The 15297-nt window shown below is 37.5% G+C and overlaps 1 long non-coding RNA gene across 1 annotated transcript in view; it reads right to left on the bottom strand.

Annotated features, from left to right (window-relative positions):
- Nucleotides 1–7571: 7571 nt before the first annotated feature.
- Nucleotides 7572–15297, bottom strand: part of LOC116569088 — a 111132-nt gene continuing 103406 nt past the window's right edge. Inside the window, exon 10 of the long non-coding RNA XR_004276848.1 lies at nucleotides 7572–7883. This is a non-coding gene — a long non-coding RNA (uncharacterized LOC116569088). The remainder of the gene's footprint in view (nucleotides 7884–15297) is intronic.

The following is a 15297-nucleotide window of genomic DNA, read 5'->3' as shown; positions in this document are numbered from 1 at the left end:
AAATTAATGAAAAGAATATTTGTTGGATCTTAAAGCTCTATTTGGTTGACTACTTCTTTAAAAACTTTATAAAGAAGTTTAAAGGCCCACAAATAATGCTCCAATTTTTTTTTTTTTTTTCTTTTAGCAAGAAAGAGTATTCAGTTTGTACTTGTGTGGACCTCAGCAATATAAAGGTCTTTTCCTTTTGGGGGAAGGAAGCTTTTTATACCCTCGATTGACTTCACAAAAAACAATCTGGGACACAAATGTAGGTAATTTAAACTAGTCGTTTGGGTGAAAATCTCCCTGTCTTCATTTCACTCAAAATATCACCTAAATGTAATCTGAACCATTTAGAGTAGCTCTACTTAAACCGTGTTATGTTTTCAGTAGTAAAGACTGATAACTTGATAGTTCCCAAGGGTTTGATTCTTACAGTTTAAGTACAGAGTTGACATTACATGCTATTTTTCTGAAAATCCCCAGGGCTATGTTAAAGATGAGATAAGTAAAGATGTACAGAGCTGTTCAAAAATATGTGGGTATCTTCAAACCCAGTACTATCAGTCAACCTTCCTCTAGGTCTATTCATTCTCACATTAATATAATCTTTCCACTTAATTAATCTTTCCAGTTAATATAATCTTTCCACCTCCAATTAAGAGAAGATAATGAAAATTTGGCTTCAAATTTCTAAATATTTATATATGTATGTATTAATTATACTCTGAATTTGCCATTAAAAAAACACTATGTAAGTATTATTTTTTGGAGGTTCTATGTTCATTTCTTCATTATCTAGCTTAGAATTTGACTTTTATTAACAGCAAGGCTCTTAATTCAGGCCACCATAATTTATCCTCTGGGTAAGGCTCCCCTCCCTAACTATCTCCCTAACCTCAGTCTCACTATTCTTCAATACATCCTTCCCACAGTTATCAGACTGATCTTTCTAAGGGGTTTACCTCTCCATCACTGCATAAAAATACACACTGGTCCTCAACAATACTCCCTCATAACAAGACTTCATATCCCTACTTCTCTATCTCAAACCTGAAATTCAACTACACTGAAGAGATGACAGGTATTTTAAAGATCTTGAGCTCACTTGCACTCTCTCTCCTTGCTCTCTTGTTCTCTCCCCCACACACCACTATCCCTCAGACTCATAGGTTTAGACGTCCTCACTCATTTTTTAGTACATACTAAAGTGACACTCTTAAGAGAAATCTTTCCTGACCTCTTGAACCCCTCTATCAGAATGCATACCTAATCCATTTATCTACCCTAGCACTGGACTAGAGACTGCTGATCAATATAAGTTCACTAAGTGAATTGAATGAATGATAAAATTTAAAAAAAAAATCAACTCAGCAACTTTAGAAACAAGGAAACTGAGAGGTAGTTTAAGAGACCTAAGTCTACTCTTCGAAAACAAAACAAAGCAAAGCAGCATTATAACTCAGAACAATTATGTGTTCCTTCCCCTTATCTTGATAGCAGTTCCTAAAAATTCTTACTATCAATAACATTAGTTTATGACTAAAACTTAACTACATAAAATAGCCTGGTAAGAATAAAATGCTCTTTTTTTTTTCTTTTTATCTAAACAAAGTGTGTAATCTAGAACAGTGAAGTTTGAATTTAGTAGCTTCTGCCCCATGCCTGAGGTAAAGAACACAGCTTTGGGGACTACAACTGAGTGACAGCCCTACCTATGAAGTAACCAGGCTGCCCACTTAGCCCTCTTTTCCATGATTTCTAAAATACTTGGTTTTTCCTGAAATTTTTTTTTTTTTTAAGGTTGGAGAAGTACAGCCAGCTGGCTAGAATCTGCTTCCCATGTGTTCTTAATAACTTTTATTTCCCTAAGGACTAGCCTATGCTTCTCAAACCTGGCTACACATGAGAATCACCAGGGTAACTTAAAAAAAAAAAAAACACCAATGTGTGAACCCATAACCAAAGATTCTGATTAAATTGGTCAGGGGTGGATCTTGGTCAACAGAGGGTTATAAACCTCCCATCTGATTCTAATGTGTGGCTAGATCTGACCATCTCTACTTTTCACTTTTTCAAGTGAAATACCAGAATGGCCTGACCTTTTATTTGATCTGCACATCTTTTCTGCACACAACTTCCAGGGCAGGGGACGCTGCGTGCTCAATACATACTGACCTGTCAAATGGGGGAAGAACGATGCATTTGAAAATACTATTCTTTCCTTCTGCTTTAGTTTGGGAATGCGGCTAGACAATTATGTTTTGAGGACCAACTGGAAAGGAAGAAATCATTGTATACTTTGCCAACAATGCGTGACTCTGTCTTGAAAAGAAGATACTGGAATCCTATTCAGCCCTGATTCTGAAAAACCCTCTCTCCACTCCAGGAGGCTGAGGCACGTGGTCCGAGAAAATGAGTAGAGAACAGGTAACCAATTCCCCTAATTTTTCTTTAATTCCCGGTATGTTCTTACTAAATTCCCATTGCTCTAAACTCTCGGATCTGAAATAGGTCCTGCATCCATGCTAAAGGTTAAAAAGGTACTGCTTCGTATTAACAAAAGAGAAGGAGCTACACTTCGCCTAACAATAGAAGAGATCATAGCATTTCACTAATAATAACCAGAGACAGAACTTTAGTGCCTTCTGACTGCCTAGTTAGTGACGCTTGAGACATGAATTTTGGGGTTAGCGGGGGATTAAGGGAAAGGAGATTGCTGCTAACGAGCCAGTGATATTCAGAGGGTGCTGGCCACTGGTGGCCAATTTCAGCAATGAGTGAACTGATAGTTAAAAGAGGAGTCTGGTTGCAAATTAAATGTACTAAGGGTTTGGCTTAATGAGCGAGCGTAGGCTAGAACGTGCGACTAAGAGATAAGAGAAAATGACCAGCGTGATTCCGGTTGTTGCGGCTGGCCGGAAGGCGGAAGCGGGCTAATCCGTGGGGGCAGGTCGCCGCGGGGCGCCTGCCTCGCTTCCGTGACCGCACGCGGCCCGCTTGCCCCGGCCGACGACCACGACCGCACCAGCAGCCCAGAGGCCTACCTGGCGCCCCAGAAGTTCTCACGCTGCTCCCCGCCGCAGCTTCTGCACGCCTTCACCCACATCTCGGCTGCTGTGGAGTGCTCCTACGGCCCGGGATTGGCACGCCCCCGGGACACCTCAGGGGGCACTTCCGCCTGGCGCGCTGCCTGCTGGGTTGGTGGCGGGGGGGAGGAGAATCCCCCCGCCGGAAGCTGGCCTGGGCTGCTCACCGTCATGGGCAGGGCTTGGCGGCCCCTGGGATGGCCTCAAAGGAAAGCACTGAAGGAATGGCCCCTGGGCCTGGCGGAGGGCAGCCCATGTCCTGTCTATTCCCCTGTCAGACGCCACCACCTCAGCCCACAGCATCTCACGAGCGTCCGAACCTGCTGCTGTCCTTGCTGACGACGCCCCCTTTCCATTCAGACAAAGGTGTCCAGACCCCCCAACAAGGGGACCACAGGGGCTGCTGTCTGTCCACCTCCCTCGCCCACAAGAAGTATTACCGTTGCTCGCAGGCCGCCGAACCGGTGAAGTGAGCCGGCCGACACACTAGGTGCTGAAGCCCACTTTTCCTGCGCCAACCACTCTGCAGAAGCGAGGGCCGGGCTTACCCACCCTTGAGGAGATGGGACAGCCTTCAGGCCCAGACTGTTGGTAAATCGGGGTCCTAGGAACCTCACCAAGCAGAGGCATCTGCGGAGCTGCCCACTGCAGCCCCCGCCTGAACCCTTGGCACTTGAAGACGTTCAGTAGGATGAGCACAGCCTCCACGGCCTGGAGTTGAAGGGCAGATCCTGATGACTTTCTGGGTCCCGGGAGTCCTTGCTACATTCCGTTCGAATTAGTTGGGGGAGATTCTCCAATATCTATTTGAAACATAGTTTGGGTTCACTAAAATAACACTGTCCTTAATGAGGAAGAATAATAGAGTTCCAAAATATAGATACATGTCTATGTCCTCTGATTTTCTTTTGGTTAAAAAGAGATGTACTCTTGGATGGACAAGTTTCCAAGAAAGGCTTTTCACCCAAGAGACCAGACTGTGGAAAGAACCACAGGTGTATGTGATGCAGGAAAAGCGAGAAGAACTTAAAGACCAGGAAGGCATTTTAAAAGTTACTGATACTTCATGTCAGTTATTTCTTTTTATATAGTATAGATCAGAATATTCTTCCCCTGAACAAAAATATATTCTGGGTACTTTTAAAAGGCTTCATGTATACACTGGTTAAGAAGAAAAGAAAGAAATGTTGTCATTTTAAGGAATTATGATAATGATGATTGTTAATGTTTATGTGTCAACGCAATAACAAATATTATATGGAAGATAATGAATTATAAAAATTTCATAAAATATTATCATGCTTATCATATGGGTAAGTTAACGTAGGCTTACTTGATTAAATCACAAGTCTAAAGTCTTATAGATGAAATGCGGTAGATGATTTTAACCACTCGGTTTTTTATACTTAGAGGAAAACTTGTCTCGATTTCTGGAATTAAAGAAGTAGAAAATTATTCAGACTGTGGCAATGCAAGCCATCTGAGAAAAGAGAGTCAAGGAGTGTGGCTTTCTGAGAAACATTTCATCATAGCTGGTGTTCTTGGGAAGCCTAATAGAGACTGTAACAAAAATTTAACGTGAAAAAAATTTTCTTGACTTCTGTGGAGGGTTGATCAAAAAAAAAAAAAAAAAAAAAAAAAAAAAGATAGGGCACCTGGCTGGCTCAGTAGGTTAAGCCTCTGCCTTCAGCTTAGGTCATGATCTCAGGGTCCTGGAATCGAATCCCACATCAGGCTCTGCTCAGCAGGGAGCCTGCTTCCTCCTCTCTCTGCCTGCCTCTCTGCCTACTTGTGATTTCTCTGTCAAATAAGTATATAAAATCTTTTTAAAAAAAGATAGATGAGAAGACTCTTTTAGTAATTAGAATGAAATAAAGATTGGACTTCAGTTATGGTTTCAATATTTGTAGAAGTTGGTAGAGGAGAAAAGGTTATAGGCTACTCTAAATTTTAAGACTAGTGGACTAAAAAATTATGGTGACAGTGGGAACAACAGGAAAATGGAAGTGTCCATTTTTTGATGACAGAAAATAATTCATATATTATTGGTGGTAAAATCAAATTGTGAGGAAAGATATAAGATAGATCTTATTCAAGCGCATTATCTACCTGCTCTGTTCTAGGCTGGCCTTCTGAGTATGTAGCTCAGAATCTCAACATCGAATATATACTTTACCTTGGTCTTGTTCTTTGGGACTGTGTCTTCTTATCCCTTACTCTTATTTCCATAGCTGGTAGTATACTAGGTTATACCCTGATAACCTGTCTTGTTGAAATATCATCATTAGATATCTAACTAATTTCCAGAGACTAGCAGTTTCCAGTAGGGCTAATTCTACCTGGGCTGTAGTCCAGCTGTTTATTTTCTTTGGTTCCCCCACATATACAGAATTCCTTGATTTTATTTAATAGAACAGATGAAATTTACTGCTATAAATCTGTACATTAAGAGCTAGTATACCATCATCTTTCCTTTCTCTTACTTTATAAACTGGGAGTCAGAAAAAGGGAAATCACCAATAACCTCACAATTTTTCTTACTAAACATAAGAAAGTCACTCTCATATTTGACTTGGTCAAATCCATCCCTCATAAGTAACCACTACTGAATTTGCTAAATATGTTTTTCTGGCTTCCATGTATTTATACATATATGCACAATATTCACTTTGATACATTTAGTATATTCATTGATTAGTTTCTTAGTTTACAAATTGGAATCACACTGCACACATTGGTTTGGGACTTTTTTACCCACTTAAAAATTATAATGTGTGGATTTAAAGGTCAATACCTCATTCTCTTTGGTAGTTTTACTAAACTTTGAATGGAGGTACCATGATTTTTCCCCCTCGTTTTATTGTTTACTGACACTAAAACTGCAAGTAATGTTTGCAACAAATATTGCTCTGCATCAGAGTGTAGGGAGTGTATATTTGTATGTATGTGTGCTATCATTAGTATAACTGAAGTATAGATTTTTAGGCATTGAATTATTGGCGCAAAGAATAGGCTACTTTAAAAATTCAATACATATTCCTGGATTACCCTTCAAAACCCACATCTACTCACACCAAATATTTATTAGTGCCTTTTTACCACACCCTGGCCAGCACTGAACATTACTAACTTTTCAGTGTAATTAAATGGCCTTGTTTAAAAAGTTTAATTATGTTAAATTAATGAAGATGAGGGTCTTTTTATTTTTGATGGCTATTTACATTTATTACATTAGTTTTCAACTTCATTTACTTTGTCATTTTATTTGCTTAATTGTACTAAATTATTTTGGAAATTATTTACTAAGTTTTATGTCATAGATTTTTATTAAATATTATATTTAAGAGCTATTCTTTATTAGTAAGTTGCTGACATCTTTACTTTGGTATAATTTATTAAGATTAAATTTATTCTTCTGTTTGAATCTATTTTGAACTTTATGTCTTAAGTAATTGTTCTTGGAGTGATTAAAAATATATTAAAGCAGCCACAGTTGATTTCTTTTTTGGATTATAATTAAGCAAAGAGTACATAGAGAATTAGATTTCATTTATCCAAATGTGCATATTACAACAAACTCACAACACACACATGCTAGACTTTAAAAACATGTAAAAATATGTCAGCCATGCTGTCTGCTCTTAATCACTGCAGTATGTTAAAGGAAATTTTTAAAGTACTTAGCAGACATAATTGAAGTTTAGATTTAAAAATTGAGATTATACTTGCCAGACATATTGTTTTATACAGTTCTTCACATGCTATATTTTTAAGGCACAGCTGATTTTTAGCATATTTATGGGACATGTATAAACAAGTATATCCACTATGCTCTCTCCCTACAAAATATTGTTTCAGGACTTTATATTGATTATAAATATAATAGTTATTATAATGGGAGCTTAGGACTAGGTTTATAGGCAATAATCAGATTGCAGTGAACATGTTGTTAAAAATGAGAACTGAGGAATTAAAAAAATAAGTAGGAAATGAGAAGTATAGTTGGAGACAGATGCTTAAGGATCAAATCCTGAATTACTAAGTGAATCAAGGTAAATGTGTTTATACAGGGAAAATTTCCTTCATTCATTTTCTCATCTTTCTTCCAGCCCAGTCTCTCTTCATTCCTCTAGGACAATGAAATCAGTAAATAGAGCTGAATAGGTCTCTGTGCATATATGAATAGGACTCTATACCATTCTTTTATTTTTTTTCTATGTGTAAATTAGATCAGCTAGATACTTCTTTCACCAGTCATAATTTTTGGTCATAAAGAAGGTATCTCTAAGAGAGTTTCAGAGGAGATAATTCTTGGTGTCATAAAATTATAGCCAACACAAATGTTCACTGTCTTCTAAGTGAATAGTTTGTATGCAATCAGGTTAAGCATTATATACATTAGAATCAATATATGTGAATTGATGAATGAATATCCAGTATTTACTGAACACATATAATATGCCAAATACAATGATGAGCCAAACCAGAAAGTTTCTCTCATGAAACTCAAATATATTTTAACAAAAACACATTTCAATTTGTTTTATAACAATATATAAAGAATATAATTGTACGGTATAAATAATGGGCTTTGGGTTCTCAGATAGCTAGATTCTTATCCCACTGTTGCCACTTACTAGCTCTATAACCTTGCGTAATTTATTTGACCTCTTAATTATGTTGTCAGAGATTATTTCCTTCTGTTATTCCAAAAAGTATAATGGGAAGAACACTGAGTTAGAAGTTGCATTATGGCTTGGTTTCCACTCCTAGGTCCATATACCTACCCTCTCCAGGCTTCAGTTTCCTTACCTATGGAAAAAAAAAAAAAGGAGATTTAATCAGGAAATTTCTTAAGCCTCTTCCATTTTTTAAGACACAAAGAATCTTTGTCTTCACACTCAGTTTCATATTCATAAGGTAAAATTAGTTTTCTTAGTGTTCCCTCATTCCTTTATTTTTAAGTTCTCTTGTAAGGCTGTAGTTTAAAATCAAGGAGCAAAATATGTTGGAAGTTTTAAAGTTTCAAAATCATTTATTTACCAGAAAAAACCTTTGCCATTAGATTTCAAACATGATAGGAGTTGTTTTAGGAAACACAGTCCACACTACAACTTATTTCCCAAGGGCTCTGTAAGAAAGACCTCTCCTAAAACTTACATTTTTGGGAAAGGTGGAGCTGAACTCTCATCTGTAGAAAACATCTGTCAGAATATATGACTCATTGCCAGAAGCCCTCTTTTGGAATCTTTTCTTAATAACAACAATGTATAACAAAAAGATGCTTTGTATTTCAGTAATGCCTTTATTTAGACCACCTTTCCAATCCATTTATAAACATGTCTAAGAAACACAGGCTATGTCTAGACTATCAAACAAAAAAGGCACCAAAATTGAACAGGAAGAATGTTACAACATTTCTTAACTGCTGGTATTCAGTAGTCTGAATATTCACATAAGTTTACTCCATTGATAATTTTCATAAAGACTAGAAAAAATTTCAAATTTTACGGCAGCAGATTTCATTTAAATTGTTCTCAATAGATTTAGACATATGTAAAACATCTTACTAACTAAGATTAGTGCTGGTTGCTCAAAGAAATGTAGGATACTCAGGGTTCACCCACATTCAAAGATAAAAATCAAGCAAGAAAGTCTGTCAAAATCTGTTACTCCTGTTTAAACTGCGTTAGCTTCTAATTATTGAATTAGATTAATTCTTTATATAGTCAAGAAAAAAGTTGTTTTTTAGGTATAGGTCTTGCAAATACTTCCCCCGGCCTTTTCTTGCATTTTGTTTTTATAAGTATCTTTTGAAAATCAAATGTTTTATAATTTTAAATAAATTTTAGAAACAAATTATTAATTTCAAAAATAAAGTCTACTGAGATTTGGATTGGGATTACATTGAATCTAAATAAGACTTTGCAGAGAATCAATGTCTGAACAATACTGAGTTATCAAAATTATGAATGTATGATATATCTCCATTTCTCAGATATCTTATCCCAGGTGGGTTTTATAATTTTCAGTGTATAGAACTCACACCTCTTCTGCCAAAATTCTACCTAAATATTCCATTTATTTTACATTATTATAAGTGGCATTGTTTTCATAATTTTAATTTCTGATTGTTCACTAATAAAAATATAATTAATTTTATAAATTGATCTTGTATCCTTGCATTTTTGTTAAATTCATTTACTTGTTCTGATAGTTCTCTTTGTAGATTTTTTAGGGTTTTCTACAAATATGATTGCCTTTTATTTCTTTTTCTACTGAGTGCAGAGGCTAGAATATCCAGTTTAATGTTGGATGGAAATAATGAGAATGTGCCACCTTGCTTTGTTCCTAATCTTAAAGGTAAAGCATTCAGTCTTTCACTATTAAGTATAAGCTACTAGTCTTTCATAAATGTCCTTTGCCAGGTTTCAGAGATTTTTCCCATTCTGGGTATTTGAAAGCATTCAACTAGACTACACAGAGAACATGGATATGAAACTATTAGAGGCAAAGAATAAGGTATAAAAGCAAAAAGAGACCACAGGCAAGCAGGAGGTGTCTGAAGCACATTCCACAAGGGAGTTCCCCAGGGCCATTATTCATATACCACACATGTACCATCCTATGTCTCCATCTTGAACAAGCTGATCGTGCAAGGAATTTTGGCTTCAAGACAGTTACCTGGGAATCTTTTGTTGGCCACTTAACTGGTCAAGCAGTCTTGTCAAGGTGGTTATGCCAGTTGCAAACATCCCTAAAGCAACTGACCATTACGGTCTTCAGGAGAGTTTCAGACCTTAAAAACAACAACATGCAATATTCTCTGATGCCTTAATATGGTCTGAAAGTCACAAACCAGACATTCAGGTATCCCTAGTAGTAAACCAACTCATTATCTCATTTGAAGTTCACTTCTACTCTTAGATTGCTGAAAGCTTTTTTTTTTTTAAATCAGAAATGGATGATGTATTTTGCTAAACAATTTTTCTGCACTAATTTAGATCATGTGGTTTTGCCTTTTTAAGCTGTGAATAAGGAGAACTACATTGGTTAATTTTCAAATCTTAAACTGAGCAGGCATCCCCAAGATAAACCCTATTTGGTTTATTTTCAGATTTGATTTGCTAAAGTTTTATTAGGAACTTTTACATCTATGTTCATAAAGGATATTCATCTTTAGTTTTCTTATAATGTTTTGATCTGGTTTTGGCATCAGGATCATAATGAGCTTAGAGTTGGGAGGAATTCCTTTCTCCTCAAATTTCTTGAAGACTTTGGTAGAATTGGTATTATTCTCTCCTTTAATGTTCTGTAGAATTTTCTAGTGAAGCTATCTCATCTTGGATTTTTCTTTAGGGGAAGGCTTTAACTAATAATTCAACATCTAAATGAAACAAGATGGGATTGGGAGGGAGACAAACCATAAGTGACTCTTAATCTCACAAAACAAACTGAGGGTTGCTGGGGGGAGAGGGGTTGGGAGAAGGGGGGTGTGGTTATGGACATTGGGTAGGGTATGTGCTATGGTGAGTGCTGTGAAGTATGTAAACCTGGCGATTCACAGACCTGTACCCCTGGAGATAAAAATATATGTTTATAAAAAATAAAAAATTAAAAAAAATTTTTTTGGGGAAAGAGCATGAGTTGGAGGTAGAGGGGTAGAGGGAGACAAAGAGAGATGATCTTTTTCTTTCTTTTTTTTTTTTTAAGATCTTATTTATTTGACAGAGATCACAAGTAGGCAGAGAGGTAGGCAGAGAGGGGGTTGGGGTGGGGAAGCAGGCTCCCTGCTGAGCAGAGAGCCCAATGTAGGGCTTGATCCCAGCACCCTGGGATCATGATCTGAGCCAAAGGCAGAGGCTTAACCCACTGAGCCCACCCAGGCACCCCAGAGAGAGATAATTTTTTAAAATTTTTATTTACTAATTTGACAGAGATCACAGGTAGGCAGAGAGGCAGGCAGAAAGAGAGGAAGGGAAGCAGGCTCCCTGCTGAGCAGAGAGCCCTATACAGGACTCAATCCCTGGACCCTGGGATCATGACCTGAGCAGAAGGCAGAGGCTTTAACCCACTGAGCCACCCAGGCACCCAAGAGAGAGATAATTTTAAGCAGACTCCATGCCCAGCACAGACTCTGATGTAAGGCTCAATTTCAGGATCCTGAGATCATGATTTGAGTCGAAAACTTGATTAACCCAGCCATCCAGGTGCCCCTTCCTTATTACCCTTTGAATGTGAATGACGTTCGGAGGGATAACATTCCTAACTTTGTCTATTTTGTTTATCAATCAGGTTGGAAGTTTATCAGTTTTATTGGTATTCTCAAGGAAACACCTTTCACTTTTATTTTTTCATATTGTTTTTCTATTTTCATTTATTTCGACCTCTCACATTTATTATGTCAGTTCTTCTGTCTCTTTTGGGATTAATTTCCTAGGACTTTGTGTTTCTTAACATAGAAAATTAAAGTACTAATTTGATAATTTTCTTTTTATAATTTTGTTTCTAAGTACAGTTTTAACTACATCCTAAAAAATTTGATATGTTGTGTTTCATTTTTATTCAGTACAGATTACTTTCTAATTTATTTTTCCAGTGTTCTTTGACCCATCAATTATTTAAAAATTTGTCTTATATTTTCCAAATATTTAGGGATATTCCCAGTATCTCATTGTTATTGGTTGCTAATTTAATTCCATTTTGGTCAGAGAACACCCTTTGTTTAATTTGAGAACTTTTAACTTAAGACTTCTTTTCTCCTGAGCTAAAAGGCTCAGAATATAGCTTTTCTTGGCAATGCTATTATGTACTTGAAATGTGTACTTGAGGAGCACTTGGGTGGCTCAGTTGGTTGAGTGACTAATTCTTGGTATGATCTCATGGGTTGTGGGATTGAACCCTGCATCAGGCTCCATGCTCAGCAGGGAGTCTGCTTAAAGATTTTCTCCCTCTGCCCCTCCCCAAACTCCTGTGCACACATGCACACTCTCTTTCTCCCCCTCTTAAATAAATAAATAAATAAATCGTTAAAAAGAAATGTGTACGCGCCGCTTCCAGTCAAGAATTAGGCACAAACAAGTCAGCTGCAGGAGACTGGGAGCAGGGGACAACAGTCGAAAAGGACTGCTGTCACGAGCAACTCCACAGTCTCACTTTTATTGGATAGAAAACAATAGCCAACAGAAGGATTGATGAAGGTCAAATGTTAATCCTGTCTTGCAGGCAAGCAATGAGGAGGATAAAGTTTATAGTTAAACAAGCACATTCAAAGGACTCATCTAACTAACAACGGGTGCTTCTGGGAAGAGAAAGGAGCAATAAGAGAAAAGGGAAGCAGGCGGGTTTTCGTTCCACCCTGAGCTGACTGGGCGTTCCCGGCTGCCTGGCTTCTGTGAAGGGCGGCATTCTGCCCCGAGCGAGCCAGGTATCCCCAGCTGCCCAGCTTCTGTGAAGGGGTGGTGTTCCGCCCTGAGCGGGCCGGGCATCCCCAGCTGCCCAGCTTCTCGGTCGTGTATCATCCTTCTCCCCAAAGACCTGTTGCCAGTATACGTTTTTCTTAAGGCCATATCTAAATGTGCTTGGCAACTAGTAAAATCCTCCAGGGGTTACAGTTTAAGTAACAAATTATTCTGAGGGGCAGCAGCATGTACGTGAAATGAATGTGGTAAATGGAGAGTTCCATAATTATCAGTTAGTTCAAGTTGATTAGTAGCTTTGTTCATGTTTTTAGTATCCTTAAGGACAACATATTTGTTTTATCAGTCATTGAGAGAAGGATGCAATCTGACCCTACATGTGTGGGTTTCTCTGTATTTTTTCTTGTAGCACCATCAGTTCATTACCCATGTTTTTTGAAGCTCTGCTACTTTGCACATATACATTTAGTATCATAGGGCTGGACAAAATGATTCCCTTTATCATTATGAAATGACCATCTTTATCCCTTTTAATATTATTAGTTTTGAAATCCATTATGTCTGAAATTATTATAGCCAGTTTAGCATTCTTTTCACTAATGTTAATGAGGTGTCTTCTCCTATCTCACTAATTTTTACCCATTAATGGCTTTATATTTAAAGTGGGTTTCTTTTAGGTCATGATGGTTGGTATTTATCCAACCTAACAATCTCTGTCTTTTAATTGGAGTGTTTAGATCATTTATATTGAATGTGATTATTGATATTATTATTTAAATGACTTCCTTGCTATTTGTTTTGCCTTTTTTTTTCTTCTTTCCGGTTTAGTATTTTTTTAAAAAGATTTTATTTATTTATTTGAGAGAGAGAGAGAGACAGTGGGAAAGAGGGAGAGCGAGAGAACAATTAGGGATAGGGGCAGAGGGACAAGCAAACTCCCTGCTGAGTATGGAGCCTGAGGCAGAGTTTGATCCCAGGACCCTGAGATCATGACCTGAGCCAACTCAGATGTGTAACTGCTGAGCCATCCAGGTGCCCCTCAGATTGGTATTTTTATGATTCCATTCTATATTTTGGGGGGTTATTACCTGTAATTCTAACTGATAGCAGATAAGCATATGAAAAGATGCCCGATATCATGAGTCATTAAGGAAAAAAACACTATATTGAGATACCTCTATATACTTATAGAATAGGTAAAATTAAAAGGTCAGATAACAACAAATATTGGTAAGAAAGTGAAGGACTCTCATGCATGGAAGGTAGGAATACAAAAGTTGTACAACCACTTGAAAAAACTGTGTGGAAATTTCTTAGAATGTTAAACACACACTTGTGTTATGATCCAGCCATTTAACAACTAAGCATTTATCCAAAAGGAAAAAAGCAGATGTCCATATTAAAAACTGTACACAAATATTCACAGCAGCTTTATTCATAATAGTAACTTGAAAAGAGAGTTCTCATGTTTTTATCTAGTGTTTTTTCAGTATTTAACATGTCCAGACTGATATAATTGTCAAAGCCCAATTTCATTTAGAATCAGTGCTCTCTCTACCTCTCCCTTGTTGCACCTGTTCAGGTATGGAGTGAAAAAGGGAATGGGCTTCATTTTCTCTATTTTCCAACCATTGCTTCTTTTCTTCTCTATCCCCCACCCTCAGTTTGCTAACTCACATTTCTATCTTATTCAGGGTAAAAATTTTAGGAAGAAAAGGGAGGAAGGGGGAAGGAATGTTTTTACTTACCTAGTACTGTTATGATTTTGCCTTAGCAAATGTTTAAATTTGACTGTTCTCTCTTGGAATGTTCTATCCTACTTTCGGTTACTGTAGTGATAGCGGTTTTTGTTTGTCCTTTGCCCCCTCCCAACTCGGGCTCCTCCTTCATCCTTGGATTTCTGAAAGTGTACTCATTTGGTTGGGGTAATACCAAACATGCAAGTGGTCCTTTTTAAATCTATTCCTGGCCAGTGCTTTTTCATTTGGCATAGTGTAGATTACAGATCATATTCACTTATTATTGCAGGACATAGTGATGGCTATGTCATCTCTCTCTCTCTCTCAGAGATTCCTTAGGCACTTGCATGTCCTTCTCTCACTTCAGAGCATATATATTAGGGTTTCCAAATGGTTAGACTAAAATTCCGAGTGACTTCAGTTAAGAGAGGATCATAGGGGAAGAGAAGAAAAAATAAAACAAGACAAAACCAGAGAGGGAGGCAAACCACAAGAGACTCTTAATCTACAGGAAACAAACTGAGGGTTGCTGGAAGGGAGGGAGGTAGGGGGACAGAGTAACTGGGTGATGGGCATTAAGGAGGGGATGTGATGCAATGAGCACTGGGTATTATATAAGACTGATGAACCACTGACCTCTACCTCTGAAATCAGTAACATATTATATGTTAATTAATTAAATTTAAATTTTTAAAAAAGGAAGAATAAAGTATCATTCTTGCTTTTCTGACTCTGAGTAGAGGGAAGGGGAAAAAGTGTCATAGCAGTTCACAGATTTCTGTAATCTACACTATGCCAAATGAGAAAACGCTGGCCAGGAATAGATCCTGAACAACCTTGAGAGATTAAAAACTCCTGAGCTCAGCCTGAAAGGGGCTGCCATACAGTCTGTGTTTTATCTCTAGGAGTCCACAAGTTTCTCAAGGTGAAAATCAAAGGAAAATTCTGTCACATTTCTGGCAGGGTGTTGTGGAGGGCGGAGGGAGGTCGGAATAACCAACTGGAAATATGCTTATAGTATTCAGTCCCTTATAAGAAAGGTCTGACCTCAAAGAAAACTACTTCACC

The sequence above is a fragment of the Mustela erminea genome, chromosome 11 (genome assembly GCF_009829155.1).
Source record: "Mustela erminea isolate mMusErm1 chromosome 11, mMusErm1.Pri, whole genome shotgun sequence".
In the NCBI taxonomy this organism is placed as follows: Eukaryota; Metazoa; Chordata; class Mammalia; order Carnivora; family Mustelidae; genus Mustela; species Mustela erminea.
The sequence above is the reverse complement of the archived record's forward strand: the minus strand, read 5'-3'. Positions and strand labels throughout refer to the sequence as shown.